The 17948-nt window shown below is 51.6% G+C and overlaps 1 protein-coding gene and 1 long non-coding RNA gene across 2 annotated transcripts in view; one reads left to right on the forward strand and one right to left on the reverse strand.

Moving 5' to 3' along the window:
* The window catches only part of ARK2C (arkadia (RNF111) C-terminal like ring finger ubiquitin ligase 2C), a 112498-nt gene that overhangs the window by 69434 nt on the left and 25116 nt on the right, over positions 1 to 17948 (reverse strand). The gene's annotated exons all lie outside the window — the stretch shown is intronic.
* Positions 10000 to 17797, forward strand: LOC110123218 (uncharacterized). Its single transcript, XR_002309462.2, has 3 exons — positions 10000 to 10120; positions 10372 to 10667; positions 15515 to 17797. It is a non-coding gene; the product is annotated as an uncharacterized lncRNA (long non-coding RNA).

The following is a 17948-nucleotide window of genomic DNA, read 5'->3' on the forward strand; positions in this document are numbered from 1 at the left end:
GCTGCAGACAGGGAGACTGAGACCCAGGGCTGCTTGGAGCCCGAGGCTTCACCACACTCCCACACGTGACCAGAGAAACCCAGGAGTCAGACATTCTTGACGAGTTGTTTCAGAGAGAAAAATGCAAGCTGGCGGGGGTTGCTCTGTGTCAATCTCCCGGGTCCCTTTCCTTTCTTCTCTACCACGGGCCTGGTTCTGGGCTTTCTCTGAGACCGCCAGGAGGACGGGCCGGGGAGGGTGTGATGGGACCTGACCCACGTGTGATGGGACCTGACCCAGGAAAGAGGCCTCTCTTTCCTCTTAGCGAGTGGGCATCACTCACAAGCACCAGACCCAAGGGCCAGGCTGGGTTCCCAGATACAGGAGTGAGGGACCTCAGAAGTCACGGGCTCCCAGTTCCCACCCACAGGAGTCACCAGCACCCAGCCGTGAGCAGCAGGTTCAGAAGCATCTGAACTGAGAAATGCAGTCCCCTGGGGCCAGAGGTGATGCGGCAAACCGCTGAGAACCGAGCCTGGCAGGTGTATGCTACACACACACACAAGGGCTCATTAGCAGGATGCTACTGCCTCTGGTTGTGATGCATGGTTGTCACCATCATCACTGCGTTTACCTCCCTCTCAGTGAGACCTGAGCTGAGGTCCTTGGGGCCTCCTCCAGCGGATGTCACTGCACGCCCCCAACCCAGGTCAGCAGGGGAGGAAGGAAGGCTGCCCTGGGCTCCTCCGGGGCCTGCCTCTAGGCCCCATCCCTGGCAGCACCAGATGGGCCACAGGTTGGGAAGAGGATGAAAGAGGAGCTCTGAGACCGCAGCCACACCCAGGGGCACATGTGCACACACACAGGCTTCTTGCAGTTCCCATGCTTCCAGTGACTCCTTGAGAGTTGCTGAGTGAGGGACCAGCAGAGCTGAGCACGGTGGACAGCCCCTCGAGTCCCACTCGTCTATTTTACAGAGGAGGAAACTGAGGCCCAGACGCATGGGATGGAGAGGGAGGTGAAGTTCAAGGCTCTTCCACTCTGCCTCCTTCAGGGACGGGGGTGCCAGAGGAGTGAGCTGTTTTTTAAAAGCTGTATCGAGCACAGCTTTGGGATGAAGACAATTTGAGAAGAAAGATCAGGAGGAATTTCAGGGTGAAGATGGTCTTTGCCTTTGGACCTTCTTCTTTTCCTTCACATTCCAAGATGAGATGAAATCAGCCTGCAGGCTTGGTGATGGACAGGGAGGCCTGGTGTGCTGCGGTCCACGGGGTCGCAAACAGTCAGACACGATTGAGTGACTAAACTGAACTGAACTGAACTGAGCAGGCTTGGTTGTGAAACTGAGCAGAACCCTGTGGGGGGCTCATGAACAAGGAAGTCGTTCTGTTTGGTGTTTCTCATTTGTAGGGAACAGCCTCTGTGAAATTCCCTGAGTTCCAAAGGGCAGGTTCAAACAGTTGCTAATCAGGGAAGGGAGGGGATGCAGAAACAAGGCTTCCAGACGTTGCCCTGTGGGTAGTCACCTACTGAGTCAATTGCAGAAGGGGCTACCCTGCCCCAGGGTCCTTGGCTGGCAAGCAAGTTCCTACCACTAACGCCAAAAAACTAGGTGCACAATCGAATCTCAAAGACAGAGTTTTAGGTGAAATAGAAAAGAACAGTTTTATTCTTTGCCAGGCAATATGGTACACAATGGGCTCCTCCCTTCAAAGCTGTGTGTCCCAATCCTGGAAGATCTGGTGAAAAGTTTTATAGCAATGGTTCTAGGGTGGGGCTGCTGATAAGATTAGGGTATGTGGAGGGCCTACATTCCTTTAATCTGGTCTCAGATAATCTCCATGGGTCACAAAGAGTCAGACTGAACAACAACAACAGATAATCTCTTGATGAGCTTCTTCGGTTCCTTTAATCTGGCCTCAGGTGGTCTTCTCAGAATGAAGAATACTGAAGCTTCCATTTGTTGCTGGTTTTAGTTCTATAGTTCTATCACTCACCTAGAGCCAGACATCCTGGAATTCAAAGTCAAGGGGGCCTTAGGAAACAACACTACGAACAAAGCTAGTGGAGGTGATAGAATTCCAGTTGAGCTATTTCAAATCCTAAAAGATGATGCTGTGAAAGTGCTGCACTCAACATGCCAGCAAATTTGGAAAACTCAGCAGTGGCCACAGGACTGGAAAAGGTCAGTTTTCATTCCAATCCCAAAGAAAGGCAATGCCAAAGGATGCTCAAACTACCACACAATTGCACTCATCTCACACTCTAGTAAAGTAATGCTCAAAATTCTCCAAACCAGGCTTCAATAGTACATAAACTGAGAACTTCCAGATGTTCAAGCTGGATTTAGAAAAGGCAGAGGAACCAGAGTTCAAATTGCCAACATCAGTTGGATCATCAAGAAAGCAAGAGAGTTCCAGAAAAACATCTACTTCTGTTTATTGATTATGCCAAAGCCTTTGACGGTGTGGGTCACAACAAACTGTGGAAAATTCTCAAAGAGATGGGAATACCAGACCACCGTACCTGCCTCCTGAGAAATCTGTATGCAGGTCGAGAAGCAACAGTTAGAACTGGACATGGAACAACAGACTGGTTCCAAATAGGGAAAGGAGTACATCAAGACTGTATATTGTCATCCTGCTTATTTAACGTATATGCAGAGTACATCATGAGAAACGCTAGGCTGGAAGAAGCACAAGCTGGAATCAAGATTGCTGGCAGAAATATGAACAACCTCAGATATGCAGATGACACCACCCTTATGGCAGAAAGTGAAGAGGAACTAAAGAGCCTCTTGATGAAGGTGAAAGAGGAGAGTGAAAAGACTGGCTTGAAACTCAACATTCAGAAAACTAAGATCATGGCATCTGGTCCCCATCACTTCATGGCAAATAGATGGGGAAACAATGGAAACAGTGAGCGACTTTATTTTGGGGGACTCCAAAATCACTGCAGATGGTGATTGCAGCCATGAAATTGAAAGACGTTTGCTCCTTGGAAGAAAAGTTATGACCAACCTAGACAGCATATTAAAAAGCAGAGACATTACTTTGCCAACAAAGATCTGTCTAGTCAAAGCTATGTTTTTTCCAGTAGTCATGTATGGATGTGAGAGTTGGACTATAAAGAAAGCTGAGCGCCAGAGAACGGATGCTTTTGAACTGTGGTGCTGGAAATGATTCTTGAAAGTCCCTTGGACCACAAGGAGATCCAACCAGTCCATCCTAAAGGAAATCAGCCCTGAATATTCATTGGAAGGACCGATGCTGAAGCTGAAACTCCAATACTCTGGCCACCTGATACAAAGACCTGACTCATTAGAAAAGACCATGATGCTGGGGAAGATTGAGGGCAGGAGGAGAAGGGGACGACAGAGGATGAGATGGTTGGATGGCATCACCAAATCGATAAACATGAGTTTGAGCAAATTCAGGAGTTGGTGATGGACAGGGAAGCCTGGCGTGCTGCAGTCCATGGGGTCGCCAAGAGTCAGACACGACTGAACGACTGAACTTAGTTCTATAAAGAACTTAGAGATACTGTTATTCCTTGAGGTGAACCAGGACCCTGCCCCAAGGCTGCACTATTGTTTCTTGGCTTCTCCTTCCCCAACCCTGAAACAGACCCTTTGCATCAAGCTCCTCCTCCCCTTCTGTGTCCCGAGTCACATCCTTTGGGTTCAGAAAGCTCATTGGCTCCCCAGGGTGGCTACCTAAACTGTAGCCACCCCTGGAGAGGCCAGACCTTTGCAGTTAGCAGGGGGGGGCCTCGGCAGAGAGAAGGTAGCCTAAAGGAGGAACCTTGCCAGGGGCGCCTGGTGAAAAGAGAAGGGCTCAGGGCAAGGAGATGAGGACCAGTGCTATTGTCCAGGCTCAAAGGCCAAAATTACTGTGTGACCTCAGGCAGGTCACTCAACCTCTCTAGGCTTATTCCCTCATCTGTAAAGTGGCTGGGGGTGAGGGAGGCGTGTCCTAGGAAATAAGTAGAAAGGGCTGCTCAGTAGCTAGAGGGATGGAGTATCAGCCCTGAAAAGAAGCCAGCACTTTGTCCTACAGATTGATTTGTTCTCTTAAGTTTCAAGTTTCATTTGAAGATGGTATTGTGTTTGTCAAAGTAAGGTCAGTTTAGTTCAGTCTTGTCTGACTCTTTATAGCCCCATGGACTATAGCCCACCAAGCTTCCCTGTCCATCACCAACTCCTGAAGCTTGCTGAAACTCATGTCCATTGAGTCGGTGATGCTATCCAACCATCTCATCCTCTGTCATCCCCTTCTCCTCCTGCCTTCAATCTTTCCCAGCATCGGGGTCTTTTCCAGTGGGCCAGTTCTTTGCATCAGGTGGCCAAAGCAGGATCAAGAAGCTTAAAATACCTGGACTAGATGCCCTCACAAATGAAGATAAGAGAGTTTTCCTTGGCTGATTGACTTGCCAGGGTCATTGCATTTCCACGTCCTCCCTTATCTTGGGGGGAAATCAGGGGGCAGGGTGGGGGACAGGGGTTTCCACCAGGTATGTGAAGCCCCCAAACCTTCTCTTTCCTTCACTGCCTCCTGCACACCCATGGGTCCTGGGGACCAGATGCTGCAGTTGCTCCTTGGTGCCCGCTCTCCTCCCCGCCCCAGTCCTAATTAGGAGCAGGTGAGCCCCATAGAGGCACCAGGGTCCCACCACCTGATACAGGGTCAGTTTCAACAGTTCATCCATCTAAGAAGCGCTAGGGGAAGAGGAGGAGGACGGAAGTTAGACACCCGCAGAGAAGACACCGCAGAGCTTCCGCTCAAGCTCCCCTAAGCCTTTCCAGTCTGGGTACTGACTAGAGAAAGATGTACAAAAGGCCACCACTTTTCACCATGCATCTCCCACAGAGCATGCTCAGAATGTTCTAGAGGGTGTGCCCTAGGAGCCTGACTCAGGCCTTGTGCTCTGTGGCCTTCTGCAGACACCCAGGCTTATTTTCTCATCTGCAGTGTGGGCAAAGGGAGAAGGTGCTGTGCGGTACTGTAGAGATGAGTGGTATTGTGAGGTACTGGAGTGGAGCCCTGTACTTGCTCCCTCAACACGAGGTGATCAATGGCTGGGGGTGCCATGGAGCAGTAATGAAGTGGGCACTGGGATCTGGCAGAGCAGTCAGCTAAAATGCAAACCCCAAGGCTGTTTTCCACTGGCCTGAGCTCATAACTACTGAGACTTATCAGCAGCCAAGATCCACCACCCTCTCCCCAAATGCCTCTTGAACCTACTCCACCTCTCCGTTCCTGTGCCACCTCCCTCATGCAGCCCTCCATCACCTGCTAGCAGTCCTTCTGCCCAGACAGTCCTCTCAGATGCCTGCTCATGTCAAGTCACACTTTCTGTACTCTTTGTCCTAGACAGGTGACCTGAACTTCACACCCTAAATATCCCATGCATTCATTGGCTCACACCACTCCCTCTGCCCAGAGTGCCCTCAATCTTTGGTTATCAAACTCCTTCTCATCCAACAAAGCCCCAAACACCAGCCTCTCCCTAAAGCCTTTGTCTATCTCCCATGCTCTACACTTAAGCAAAATTAATTATACACTCTCTCCTGACCTACTATACATTTGGTTCATAGAGCTTTTCTCTCTACCTGGTACCCTTCTCCCCACCCCCTCTTCTATTGCTTCACCTGACAAAATACTACTGTCCTTCCAGTTATCTCTCCCACACCACTTCTTCCCAGAAAACTTCCTCCAGCCTCTCCCTGCCCTAGATTTGACTGAGTACCCTCCTGGGTACTCTCACATCTCCATACATAGTCATTTTGAAGCAATATTGATCCTGCCTTTTTAAATAGATTTTTTTAGTCTTAAGATTGATATTGCCTCTTATTTGTCTGCCTCCCTCATCTCCTGAAAGCTCCTTATTCATTATGTGTCTAGCACATAGTAAGTCCCAATAAATACCTGCTGAAGCGAGGGAGGGAGAGAAAGAAACATAGAAGGAGGGAGGAGAAGGGGAAGGAGGGAGGGAGAGATGACATTAACTATAAGTCAAATATTTCCAGTCTGAGTTTTATGAAACATTCTTCTTTTCATTAAGTTGTCTACTAAAGATGTAATGAAATGTGATGCAATCTATACCCTCTTAACATCTTCCCTATAAATACATTCACAATTTAAAATAACCCATTGTCAGACCATGCGCTGAGTTGGGGTTCAGGTGCAGTGGCCAAGCTTGAACTTCTCTAAGTGCATATCCAGTGTCCAGCTGCCTCCTTCCAGTAGCCTAGATGTTCCTAGGGGAAGGGGTAGGTTGCGTATTTTTGAGTCTCTCCCAGTCCCTGCAATTGGAAGACTCTCAACAGGTGCTTGCTGAATTACTTCAGATGAACTCGATTGAGGCCTCGAAAGAAATTCCTTTGCAAGTCACAAGGCCATGATTTTGCAACATCCCACACATTGGGGATATAGGTCTAATATTTCAGTGCACAGGTGAGGTCCCACACCCAGGAAGCCTCAAAAGACTCCTCGCAACGATATCTCCCCAAGGGACCGCTTCTACTATTTCCTCCGTGTCTATGTTCCTCCTCTTCACCTGCCTGGGCAGGCTTGGCCTGGCTGTGGCCTCCACCGCGTCCTGACCATGTTGTCCTGGGCATGCTCTGCAGCACTCTGAATTTCAGTGTCCTTGTCGGTACGATGGGCAAACTAAGGCTTACCTCACAGAGACACTGACACAGAGAAGGTGCCCAACTACTGTCAGTTCCCTCCCTGTTGTATGTTAACTGTAGCCAGGACAAAGTGGACAGGAAGCACAGGTGATAGGTGACGGCTCTGCTGCTGTTTGAAGCTAGGGGCCCAGCTGCGGCACACAGGAGAACCTGTGGTCCCCTTAGACACAGGTAGGGGAGGCTGAGTGGCCAGTGTTGGCTGGGACCAGCTGCGCCCACCCCTTTGGGGCACTCCTCAGGTCCATCGCACTTAATCCCCATACAACCCAAGAGATTACATCCCATTATACAGACAAGGAGACAGAGCAAAAGGAAATGCAGTAACTTGCCCCAAACCATGCTCTCATTGAGGGCAGAGGAGTCTAAGCCTGCTTTGCTGTTTCCCCAGCTCTTACCCCAGGGCTTCCCTTGTAGCTCAGGTGGTAAAGAATTTGTCTGCAATGCAGAAGACCCGGTTCAATCCCTGGGTCGGGAAGAGCCCCTGGAGAAGGAGATGGCAACCCACTCTGGTATTCTTGCCTGGAGAATCCCCGTGGACAGAGGAGCCTGGCAGGCTACAGTCCATGGGGTCACAAGAGTAGGACACGACTTAGCGACTAAACCACCAGCTCTCAGCCCAGGACCTGGCACGTAGGCAATGATCCGTACACAGCTGTGTCATGTAGGAGTCAGTGGTTGCCGTGATGGATTTTGGAACATATAAAGGTATTCTACTTCACATGCTTCTCCTATCCCGAAATATCACCCCCACCTTGCCTCTCATGGGGCCCGAAGTTCTGTGTGCTCTAGACCTCACGTAAAACTGCAGGGATCTGTCATCTGATAAATGGGGAACTCCCCAGAGCACATAAACTCATGCGGCAACTAACAATGGACTTAATGCTGCAGTTAATTAATACTCACAAGGTGCTAAGGAAACGGAACTCAGGACCAGAAATGTTTGGGGGAAAGGAAAGGAATGGTCTAGAGCCAATATATAATCGAGGCCAATGGGAGCAGAACAGAACGGGTGGCCTGGAAGGTGCTCGAAGACTCTGAGCGCAGAGAGAGATGGGAGATAACAGAGGTGAGTGGGGATCGGAGAGGAGGGGAGGCAGGGGGCTTCCACCATGTCCCAGAAGAGACTCAGACAGACAGATACAGATCAGGGCAGCCTGGGGAGGTTTCCAAGGAGAAACTCCAACCCCATCCAGGTAAACAATGTCTTTAATTTCTCTGAATTTTCCCCTTGTGTTAAATCCTGGGGTCCTGGCTGGGGCCCAAAGGCAGGAAGAGGCGGTTAGGAGGAAAGCAGAGGAGACAGACCCCCAGTGCCTGCAGGGGAGCCCACCATGGACCAAACTGTCACCCCCTTCTCTGGGACATGCAGGTGCAACAGGGGCAGAAGCCTTGACGTGTGCCCGGGGGTTTCTGGCAAGGGTCTTCAGGGTGTAGGGTCCCCTCTTCTCCACCTTGTTCAGCCAGAGCACCGCCGCTTGGTGCACCTTACATACTGGGGCTCCAGCTGTAAGCCCCGGTATGTTTCGGAAAACAAATAGCTGGAGGAAGATTCCCTTGCTTTGTTTGTTTAAAAACCAAAGAATTAGGGCAAAAGAAAAGGCAAAAGGCCACCTTCTTCTGTCTGGGGAAGGATTCTACCAGATGGTGAAACATAGATGAAACTTGAAGACATTACTCTGTAAAAGGAGCCGGTCATGAAAAGATGACTACTGTATAATTCCACTAATGGGAGGTCCCTAGCTAGCGAAAATCACAGAGACAGAAAGTAGAGGAGAGTTTATCAGCGCTGGGGGAGAGGGGCTGGGCGCTGGTGTTTATTGGGAGCAGTTTCAGTTTGGGAAGATGAAAAACTTGTGCAGACGGATGGGGGGATGGTCACACAACACCATGAATGTGCTCAATGCCACTGAACTGTGAATTTAGTTAAAATGCTAAACTTTATGTTACGTATATTTTACCACAATAAAAAATGGCTAATTAGTTAATTAATTGATGAAACTACAAGTTTTAAAGCTGCCTGGCTGGTGCACAGCTGCCTGGGCCCCAGTTTTCCTGTTTTCGAGAAGGGCTCCATTCGGGGACACTCGGTGGGGAGGGGAGGTGGGGGAAGCAGCCTGGCCGTGCTCACACGGAGGGGAGAAGAGCACCCCAGGAGGAAAGTGAAACACGGGGGGCCTGAGTTTGCCGTGGGAACCACAGCACAGGCACCACACAGCCCTTCTGTGGGAGCCACTGTCTGTCTGCTTCAGGAAAGCAGAGTGGGGGCTGCGGCCGCCCCGAGCCCGGACTCCCACATGCAGGGTGCAGATGACAACGCCTCCTACAGCCGGGGTCCCAGGGAAGAACCCGAGGGGTGGGTGCACGTGCATCGGCTTGGGCAGCCACTGCCGGCTGCCCGGAGCCCCCGAGCCACCGCAGGGGTGCTCAGCTCCATCCTCGGCGTCAGCAGGGGTCTATTAACACTCTGTGTCCCCAGCGCTGTGTTCTCCATTGTCACCACATCGCGGTCAACTGGCTCATCGATGGCGAGAAACGGCACTGAACTGACCTGCTCTGTGGGATGCAGCCAACTCCGCCTGTCATCCCAGCCAGGACACCGTGGGCCCCTGGGGAGCCAGGGGGGCCTGGGCGGGGCCCTCCACTGGGCCATCCCCAAGCTCCCTCGGCTCCCTTGGGCCTCACTTTCCTCACCTGCCTGGTGGGCCGGCCGTCCTCACAGGTGCTTGTCACGTCGCAAAAAGAATAATGGATGCTTAGAAAGCGCGGTGGAGCTCTTGAGGAAACATGCCCTGTTATTACCCCCAGGCTCTGGCTGCACTCACCATCCCCAAGGCTGAGGACCAGCCACACTAGACCCAGAGCCCTGGCATCAAGCTCACGGCCCTGGAGGCCCCTAGGAGACCACAGCCTGGCAGGGGCCGAGTGAGCGGCAGAAGGCTCTGCTGCTCAGTTAACTGTGTGTGACATAGAAGAAGGCATATCCTCCTCCTCCACACACACACACACACACACACACACACACACGGGAGGGCTGATGGTGCCCCTACAAGGCTTTGGGAAAAGAAGGGTGAGGCAGAGGCGGCAGAGGTGAGAAATCTCCTTTTCCCTGGGCCCCAGAGGCTTCCTGGACACCACGCAGCCCTTACATAACAGCACTGCAGTGTGGCTCCATTAAAGGAAACGCAGATCTTGTCCCTTTCAGGTTTTATAATAACATGTATGGATAAAACGGCTCGGCCGGAGGCAGCAGAGCTTTTGGTTCCTGTAGCCAGAGCAAGAGATGACCTGCTTCCCAGCCCCGTCTCCCCTCTGCCAGGTCCCAACAGGAGATTCTAACCACTCAGGCCAGCCTCTCCCAAGGCTCTGTCTTCCTGTTGCCATGGAGACACAGACTCATTCTATAGCTGATGGCCCTCTCCTCCAGGACGAAATAAGCTAGAATGTGGGGTAAGTGGGAGTGAGCTCACATAGGGGCCCACACAGGGAGGGTGGAGATGATGGTGACACGCTTAATGTCACAGAGGTCACAGAGGCTGCTTTCCAAGCTGCCTTGGGCACTACTTTTTGGGGTCCCCGCATGGGCTTCTGGGAGTGGCAGTGGCAGGCAGATGGCTCCCAGCACCGAGGCATGAAGAAATGAAGTGACTTCTCTACAGCAAGGGACAGGCATTAATTTGGGCTCCCCATTCTCCAACCAGGTTGCCTCCAGAAAACTCTGCTGCCACCCTGATCAGCGAGCCCTGAAGCACCCATGCAAGACCTGGCGGGTTCCAGAAGGCCCCTGGACACAGCGGACAGTCCAGCCTGCGAGGACCTGCCAGCACCCCTCGGCCCACCAGCGCTGCCCCCGTGGCACACTCCTGCATAGATACTGCCTTGTGCTACCCTAAAAACTATCTGGTGCCCAGGTCACACCTCCTAACAGGGCCCATCCAGGGCTCTGTACCCAGCTCTCAAAAATGACAAGAGGCCAAGTCCAGCTCATCGTGAGTAGGTACTTAATAAATAGATACTGGTTGAATGGGATAACAAATCTGAGGACGTGGAGGTTCAGAGGGGTCCACTCGGCCAGTGACTGGCAGATCTGGGGTCTGAACCCCAGAACGTACTAGACACGAGGCAAAGCCAGATCACTTCTTTACTCACAATCAGGCCTTGGTCCACGGCTAGTGCTTCAGGGCCCCTGCGTGCCGAAAAAGACCCAGGTCCCTGGAGTTGTCCTGAAGAGAACAGGACTGCAGAACTGAGACAGCTCTGGAGAAGGTCAGCTGACTTCTCCTGGACAGCCAAGGGCACCAAAGACACCGTTGGTGCCAAACTGTGACCAGGATGACCTGGGTCCCCCTGGCCCCCAAGGAAGTGGGGACACCCATGGGCTTCTTCCTGCTCCTCTATCCCATGACTGGGTCCTGCTCTGAAAGTCTTGGTTCCCCACCCAGGAGCCCTGGGGTTTAGGTGATGATGTGAGCAGGTTGTAGGGGAGAGCGAAACACCTAACCAACATATCTAGTCTCTGTTCAGGGGTTCACCCCCCGAGCCAGTCTCAGCCACATCAGACAGGTATAACCTACATCTCCAGGGATGAACCCACAGTGAACCTCCAATAAACTCCCCCAGGAATGACTTCTTTGCACGGGCACAGGAGAGGTAGACAGGCCCTGGAGAGGTGGTTCTCCACCATTTGTGTGCATCCAAATTACCATGCAGATTCTTATTCAGTAGCTCTGGGGCCCAGGAACCTGCACGTTCAACATGCGCCCCTGGTGAGGGCACTGCTGAGGGGACCACACCTGGAGATTCGTTGGCCCAAAGTTCTCAACCCTAACAGGACATCAAAACCAAGCAGGGAAGTGGTTAAAAAAGAGAGATGCCTGCCCCGTCCCAGACTAGCTGCAATAGAGATCCAGGAATGGAGCCCAGCAGTCTGATTTGTTGAAAGCACTGAAGAGATGCTGATGCTCAAGAAGTCTGGAGAAGCACACCCCTAACCTGCTATTCAGGGGAGCTGGTGTCTGATAATGACTGAAACACAGGGTCACAGGCTGCTGGTGGGAGAGAACCAAGGTCAGCTGGGTAGAGTGTGCTGTATAAACACATCTTGTTCCATGCCAGAAGCTTTATGCAACATAAGTTTTAAGGCCCCATGTGGGGGGTCACCTTTTCATTGAAATTGCCTAATTATGACTCCAGTAGACCCATCTGTAATTCAAGAGCCAATTCTGCCCTGCCTCAGAGAGGATCAGCATAAGTCTTTGGCTCAGATGCTTGGAACAGAAAGCCACTTTTCTTTCAAGCAGGAGTCCACTTCCTTTCCAGGTCACTATTCTGGACAAGTTGTTCCCCACCACCTGAACTGAACATTAATACAAGCCTCCAGTTTGAGCTCAGATCCTGAAAATCCCTGAACTATTGAATTTTAAAGCAGATGGAGACCTCAGGGGTCATCTGGTCTACCCTACATCTGCAAAGAGTTGAACCAGTTGAATAGGAAGCTAAATCCCAAAAGGTTCCTGGAAAACTCCCAAAACTCAGCATCTGTAAGGAGAGATCCCACATCCCCCAGCAGGTGGGCAGCCTGGAAGAAGCCTTTCATCCTCCCATCCCCAGTCTCTCCCTGTTGTATTTGCTTTATAAGGTCCACAATGTTGCTTCGTTTGCGGATTTATTTCCTTTTTCTTGGAAATTAAGTAAATGATGAATTTCCTCTTGGTGTGAATCCCAGAAGCCCAACAGGAGGACTGGGCCCTAAGCCAGTGGCAGCAAATCCACTCTTTCCAGCAGGACACAGAAGGTCTCCTACTAGACTTGCATTTTCACTCTCCAAGACTTTTGATTGCTCTTATTTTCCTAGCCCTTAGCACAGCACCTGACAGATAGTGGACAATCCATACGTGTGTGTTAAGTAAATGCATACAAGAGTGAATGAATGAACTTGACCTAATCTCAGAACTGGGAAGGGTGGAGAATAGTCCCAAGGCAGAGCTGCACTTGAGCCCTTTCAGAAAGAAACACGTTTCTCACAGTTTAGAAGCTTTTCAGAAATCCGACTCTTCCTCTCAGTCAGGACTCCAGGGTTTAATAACCACTGCACTATCAACATGGGCCTTCCCTGGGGGCTCAGAAGGTAAAGAGTCTGCCTGCAATGCAGGAGACCCAGGTTCATCATTGTTATCAATGATATCGCTATGCATCAGGTTCTCCCAGGATCCTCCAGAAGACACTGCTGGACACTCCATTTACTAAGAGCACAAGAAAATCAGGGAGCAACTCTCCAGGACCCTCACCAAGATCTTGAGGGCATCTCATAACATGAACTACAGCATCTGAGGGGCCCTTGAGAAGAACCAGGTGTCGTCTGGGCCTGGGCTGGGCTTGGGGGAACAGGAGGTAGTAACACTGTCAGCTGGTCCCAGCTCATGCTCCGTTATCTTCCGCAAGGCTTAAGCCCGTGTCACAAGACCAATCGCTTAGTTAGACCCCAACTTGTACTGACAAGTCCCACTTTGGTTTGGTCACAAGATATGACATTTCCTCTGCAGATGATTCTAACTTCCTGCAGAGTGACCCCCCTTGTTTTATAACTCTTCTGTCATTGTTTCTATCCTTCACCTACACCCTGCACTCTCAGGACAATCTAACCATGAAGTGAGTCTGAGGATGTAGAAACCCAGAGTGAAGTGAGATATCCAAGGCCATAAAAGTTACCCTGGGCAGATTTTGAAATTGGAACCCTGCGTAACAAGGGCCCACATCCTTGTAAAGAAACAACTACATGCATTTGCTTAGCAGAGAAAAGCCTCCTCTAGAGACTTCTGGAGGTAAACATTGATCACCCCCAAACAGAATCCCTGGACCCTTGACCCTACGTGACTTTGAGTCAAGGGTGTGGGGTGGGTAACACAGATAGGAGATGGGTTCTGGAAGAGTCCACATTGGAGCTTTAAAGCCTAGGCTTAGGCCACCTGCCATCCAAGTGCCCTCCCCTCTCACCTCCGTCTGGTTCCAAAGAGAAATTCCCCTCCCCTCCTCTGGCAGGAAGGCAGGAAACTGCCTGGAGAGGATACAGCAGGAGAAGCAGGGGAAGGTGATAAAGCAGAGGTGTCCTAGAGAAGCAGAGACTCAGTCAGAGGGTGTTAGAAGCAAGGGGAATCCCAAAGACCCCCAACCCATCCACCCTATTCTTGTCAGAAACAGAAGCCAACCCCCAAGAGCCTGCGAGGGATGTAGCAGGAATCAGAGGGCCCAGCCTTCCCGAATCCTGGGCCAGAGCTCTTTCTTACCTCCTGAAGCACCCTGACAGCCTAATGAGGAAACCTGGGCAACCAGCCTCCAGCCTGGAGCCCAGCGAGGAGGTACAAGGAGGGATCCACTGACCCTGGGTCTTCCAGTGATTCTATGCTCCTGGGGGCCCCCAGCCAGCTCGGTTGTCAGAGGGAGCCAAGGACAACATTTTGAAGCCACCAAAGGAGACTTCATGGTACCTGTAGCCTCTGGCCTCTTTTAAAGGCAACAAAATCCAGTCGTAAACCAATCCTAAAATCTCCGCACCAAGCATTAGATGGAGGAAGGCATCTTACAGTGAGGGGTGGAACTGACACGAAATCACAGGTCTGGGTGGTCACCTCTCCTAGGAGTGAGGGGGCATCCCCAAGGGCCCTCTAGGGACCCCACAAAGGGAGCCTCCCTGGGGTCACATTAGAGTGCATGTATTGCATGTCCTTACAGCTTTTTCTCCAAACCTTTGCTGTTGTTATCTAGCTGCTAAGTCATGTCTGACTCTTTGCAAGCCCATGGTCTATAGCCTGCTGGCTCCTCTTTCCATGAGATTTCTCAGGCAAGGGTACTGGAATGGGTTGCCATTTCATCTTCCAGGGGATCTTCCCAACCGAGGGATCAAACCTGTGTCTTCTGCTTGGCAAGTGGATTCTTCCCCACTGAGCCCCCTGGGAAGCCCACCATACCAAAATATGCTTTGGGTAATTCTTAAGGATTTTTGGCCAAGCAAACTTCTGGTTGGAGGTGGGGAGGACAAGAAGGTCTTGGAAGATCTCTTGCCTGTAGGGAAGCAGCTGAGGGAGGAGAGCCCGGGCCTCAGGCCCTCTGAGAGTTGAGTCTGCAGGTCACCCTCTCACCAGTGGCCCCAGCAACTTCATGTGACCTCTGAAACTCCATTCAGAAAGTCAGAGGAGACCCAAGACACGGAGGCATGTTCCCTGCCCTGAAGGTCAGCTCATCACAGCAGTGAGAGGCAGTGCTCCTCGACCTGCCCACAGGCACCTGAGCGCTAGGCTGTGACTTGGCGACCTGGTCTCCCCACATGAATCAGGGACCCAGAGAACAAAGGTGAACCGGATTCACGAGTGCTTGGAGTCAGCGGAGCAGCTAAGGTGCTGGGAGAAGTCGGGCACAGGTACCACTTCGGGGCGGGCACGGCTCCCGTGGAAACTTTGCGAACAGGAGGTCTGGCTGGAGGACTGAGGTGTGCGCCTTTCAATCTTCTTATTAATAACACCTAGACTAGAGCTGCCTTTTCTGCCAGAAAATTTGACCTTTGCTTCCTCTGTAACCAAAGGAGGTGGAAGAAGTAAAAGCGCTCATGTTCAAGGCCACATTCAAACCCCAGAGAAGGAGGGACTTTCCAGACTGGCAGCACAGCAAAGCCACAACTCCTTTGACCCCTCTGATTTAGAACATGCTAGAACTCCCATCCACTTACTGAGTTCTAGCTCTGGGTCGGCCCCAGGGACACAGCAGGCAGTCAATCAGATCCCAGACCCTCATGACCCCCATCCTGGACGCTGCAGAAGCTGACCTCATTTTAACCCTTTGCTCTTCCTGCAGGTGTGGAAAGGTCTCTGCAGCCTGTGCACAAGAGCCCTTGGCAACTTCTCTCCTGCAGCTCTGCCCGTGGAGACTCAGTCTCCACCCTGTGAAGTGGAGGGCCTGAGTGAGCACCTCTCTGAAGTCCTTTTGGCTCTGATGTGCTAAATTTCTGTAATTTAAAGAAAAGGACCAGAGGCGGGGACTACTAGGGATAGGAACTCATCAAGCACTTTGAATCCACTGACATAGGTACAGCTGAGCTCAGTGGGGTTATCACGCATCCCTCTTATCTGTTCACCAAAGCAGGTTCTCCAAGTGTCATCGGCCAAGGTCACGTGACCCTGAGTCTGTAAGTAGCAAAGCTCTGAGACCCACCGTGTTCACATGAGTGAGGCGTGGCTGTGCTACCATCTGCCTGGGCTGCTTCTGGGCTGCATTCGGGGTTTCCAGGAACAGAAGGAGTCACAGGGAAAATATGCAGGACAAAGCTGCAGGCAGTCCCGGGGCCTGTGGGACCCTCCACTCACACCGCCGGCTCTTAGAAGACAAGCCTTGTGGGAAAACCTGCTATTTCTTTTAGGGGCTCTCTGAGGGACTCGCCCAGGTGGCTATAAGTTAAGAAGAAGTAAGTAAACCTGGGCCTAAGAAATCATGAGTAGGAATCAATTTTTACACAAAAAACTTGAAGGGAAAACCTGTCCTTCTCAAGAATCCATTCCAAGAGCTGACAGAGTGCACAGCACTGCCTGGTGAAGAAGAGAATGGCCTTGAAGGGCAAGCCACTGCCCCCTGAGCCCCTTGTGACCTTGGACCTAGACCCCAGGGCCGGCCCACCACACCCCCATTTCCGAATGGGGATAAGATGGGAGCAGGGCCGGGGGCAGGCTGGCCACAGCTGACCTTGAGCAGCATTTTGCTTGAGCGCTATAAAGGCCTTTGAAATCCTTCACGGACATAAACGAGCTATTATCTTCAGTGCTGCCCTATTTCTTAACTTCTTTAAGTGGGGAAACGGGGCATGAAGTAGATAATAGGATCATGGGAATTTGAGCTAAAAAGGATCTTCAGGAGCTTCTCACCCAGCCTCCTCATTCACCAAGTACAGGAGACTGAGGTCCAGGGAGGGTCAGAGACTGGCTCCCCCTCGAGTCAGCAGGAATGGGGACAGCAGGCTCCAGAGACGACCGGCCTGCACCCGGGGAGGGGCAGGCCCTCACACCCAGACCGCCTGGCGATGGGGCAGCAGCAAGCAGCTGGATCTCAGGCAAGTCACCGACCTCTTCCCTGCCCAGTTCCCATCAGCTGCTCACTGAGCAGCCGGCAGGAGTCCTGCGTTTTCTAGTCACAGAGACCTTCCTTCAAATGGAGTGTGTGTGGAAGCCCACTTTTGAAAGCTGGTGGGAACATTCAAAGGAGCCCCTGGCTCCTCTATAGCCTTCTCTACAGCTCCCAGGGGTCCCCAAGAGTAGCTTGAACACCCCAAGGCTGGACAACATCCAGCTGTCTCTCAACCTGAGCACTCTGGGCCCCGCCTGACTCTCTGCCTGACCCTGCCTGGCACCACCCCAGCAGAATCCACACCCCGCCTCGTCCACCTGGGAGAGGCTGACTGTAGGCAAGGCAGTCATCTCCCACTGCACCCCCAGATCCTGGCCTGCAGGAGAATCTGACACCTTTCCCACTGCACAGACATTTTGCCTAGTGCTGCCTGGGGCTTAGGTCCCAAAAGAGAGACCAGGAGGGCCAAGCCAGAAAGCAGGGATTGCCATGGAATTGTCTTTGAGACAAGGACACCGGCAACCTAGCCTCAAGTTAGTCAACTGTTTGGAATGCCTAATGCTTTTCCCTAAAGAACTCTGGGCTCCCAGGTTCCCACCATAGTAGGAAGACCGCTTATCCAGTTGGGCCTGAATGCCATTCTAGTCCCCTGTCATAAAACAGCTTCTGTTCCTCCAAGGGCTGGTCACAAACACAGGGTCCCTCCTCCTCCCATCCTAGCAGCAGTGAAGACCTCCCACAGCCTCGGCATCTTCAGCACAGAGCAAGAGGCCCATGGAGGAGAGGAGGCGTGGCCTTGATTAACCATGTTGGTGGGAGGGAGGAGGGCTCTGTTTGGAGGAGTGACTAGTGGAAGCCCCTCAGTGGAGCCAGGACGTGGATTCATAATGCTTCTCGGGATTTTCTAGAGTGTTCTCATCAAGTGAAACACTAAACCTGGTGACTATGGTGGAGGCCATGAGTTATCTTCAATATCCATCTTCCTCTGTTTCCACAACAATAAAACTCCTTACTTTTAGCTGACCCGTGGCTGTCTGTAATAAAGACACTTTCCCAGCTCCCTTTGAGGCTAAGTTTGACTACAAGACTAAAATCTCTCCAGTAGGATTTAAATGGAAATGGTGTGTACAATTTCTGTGTGTGTGTTAAGCCGTTTCAGTTGTATCTGACTCTA

Source organism: Odocoileus virginianus, chromosome 22, assembly GCF_023699985.2.
Source record: "Odocoileus virginianus isolate 20LAN1187 ecotype Illinois chromosome 22, Ovbor_1.2, whole genome shotgun sequence".
Taxonomy (NCBI): domain Eukaryota; kingdom Metazoa; phylum Chordata; class Mammalia; order Artiodactyla; family Cervidae; genus Odocoileus; species Odocoileus virginianus.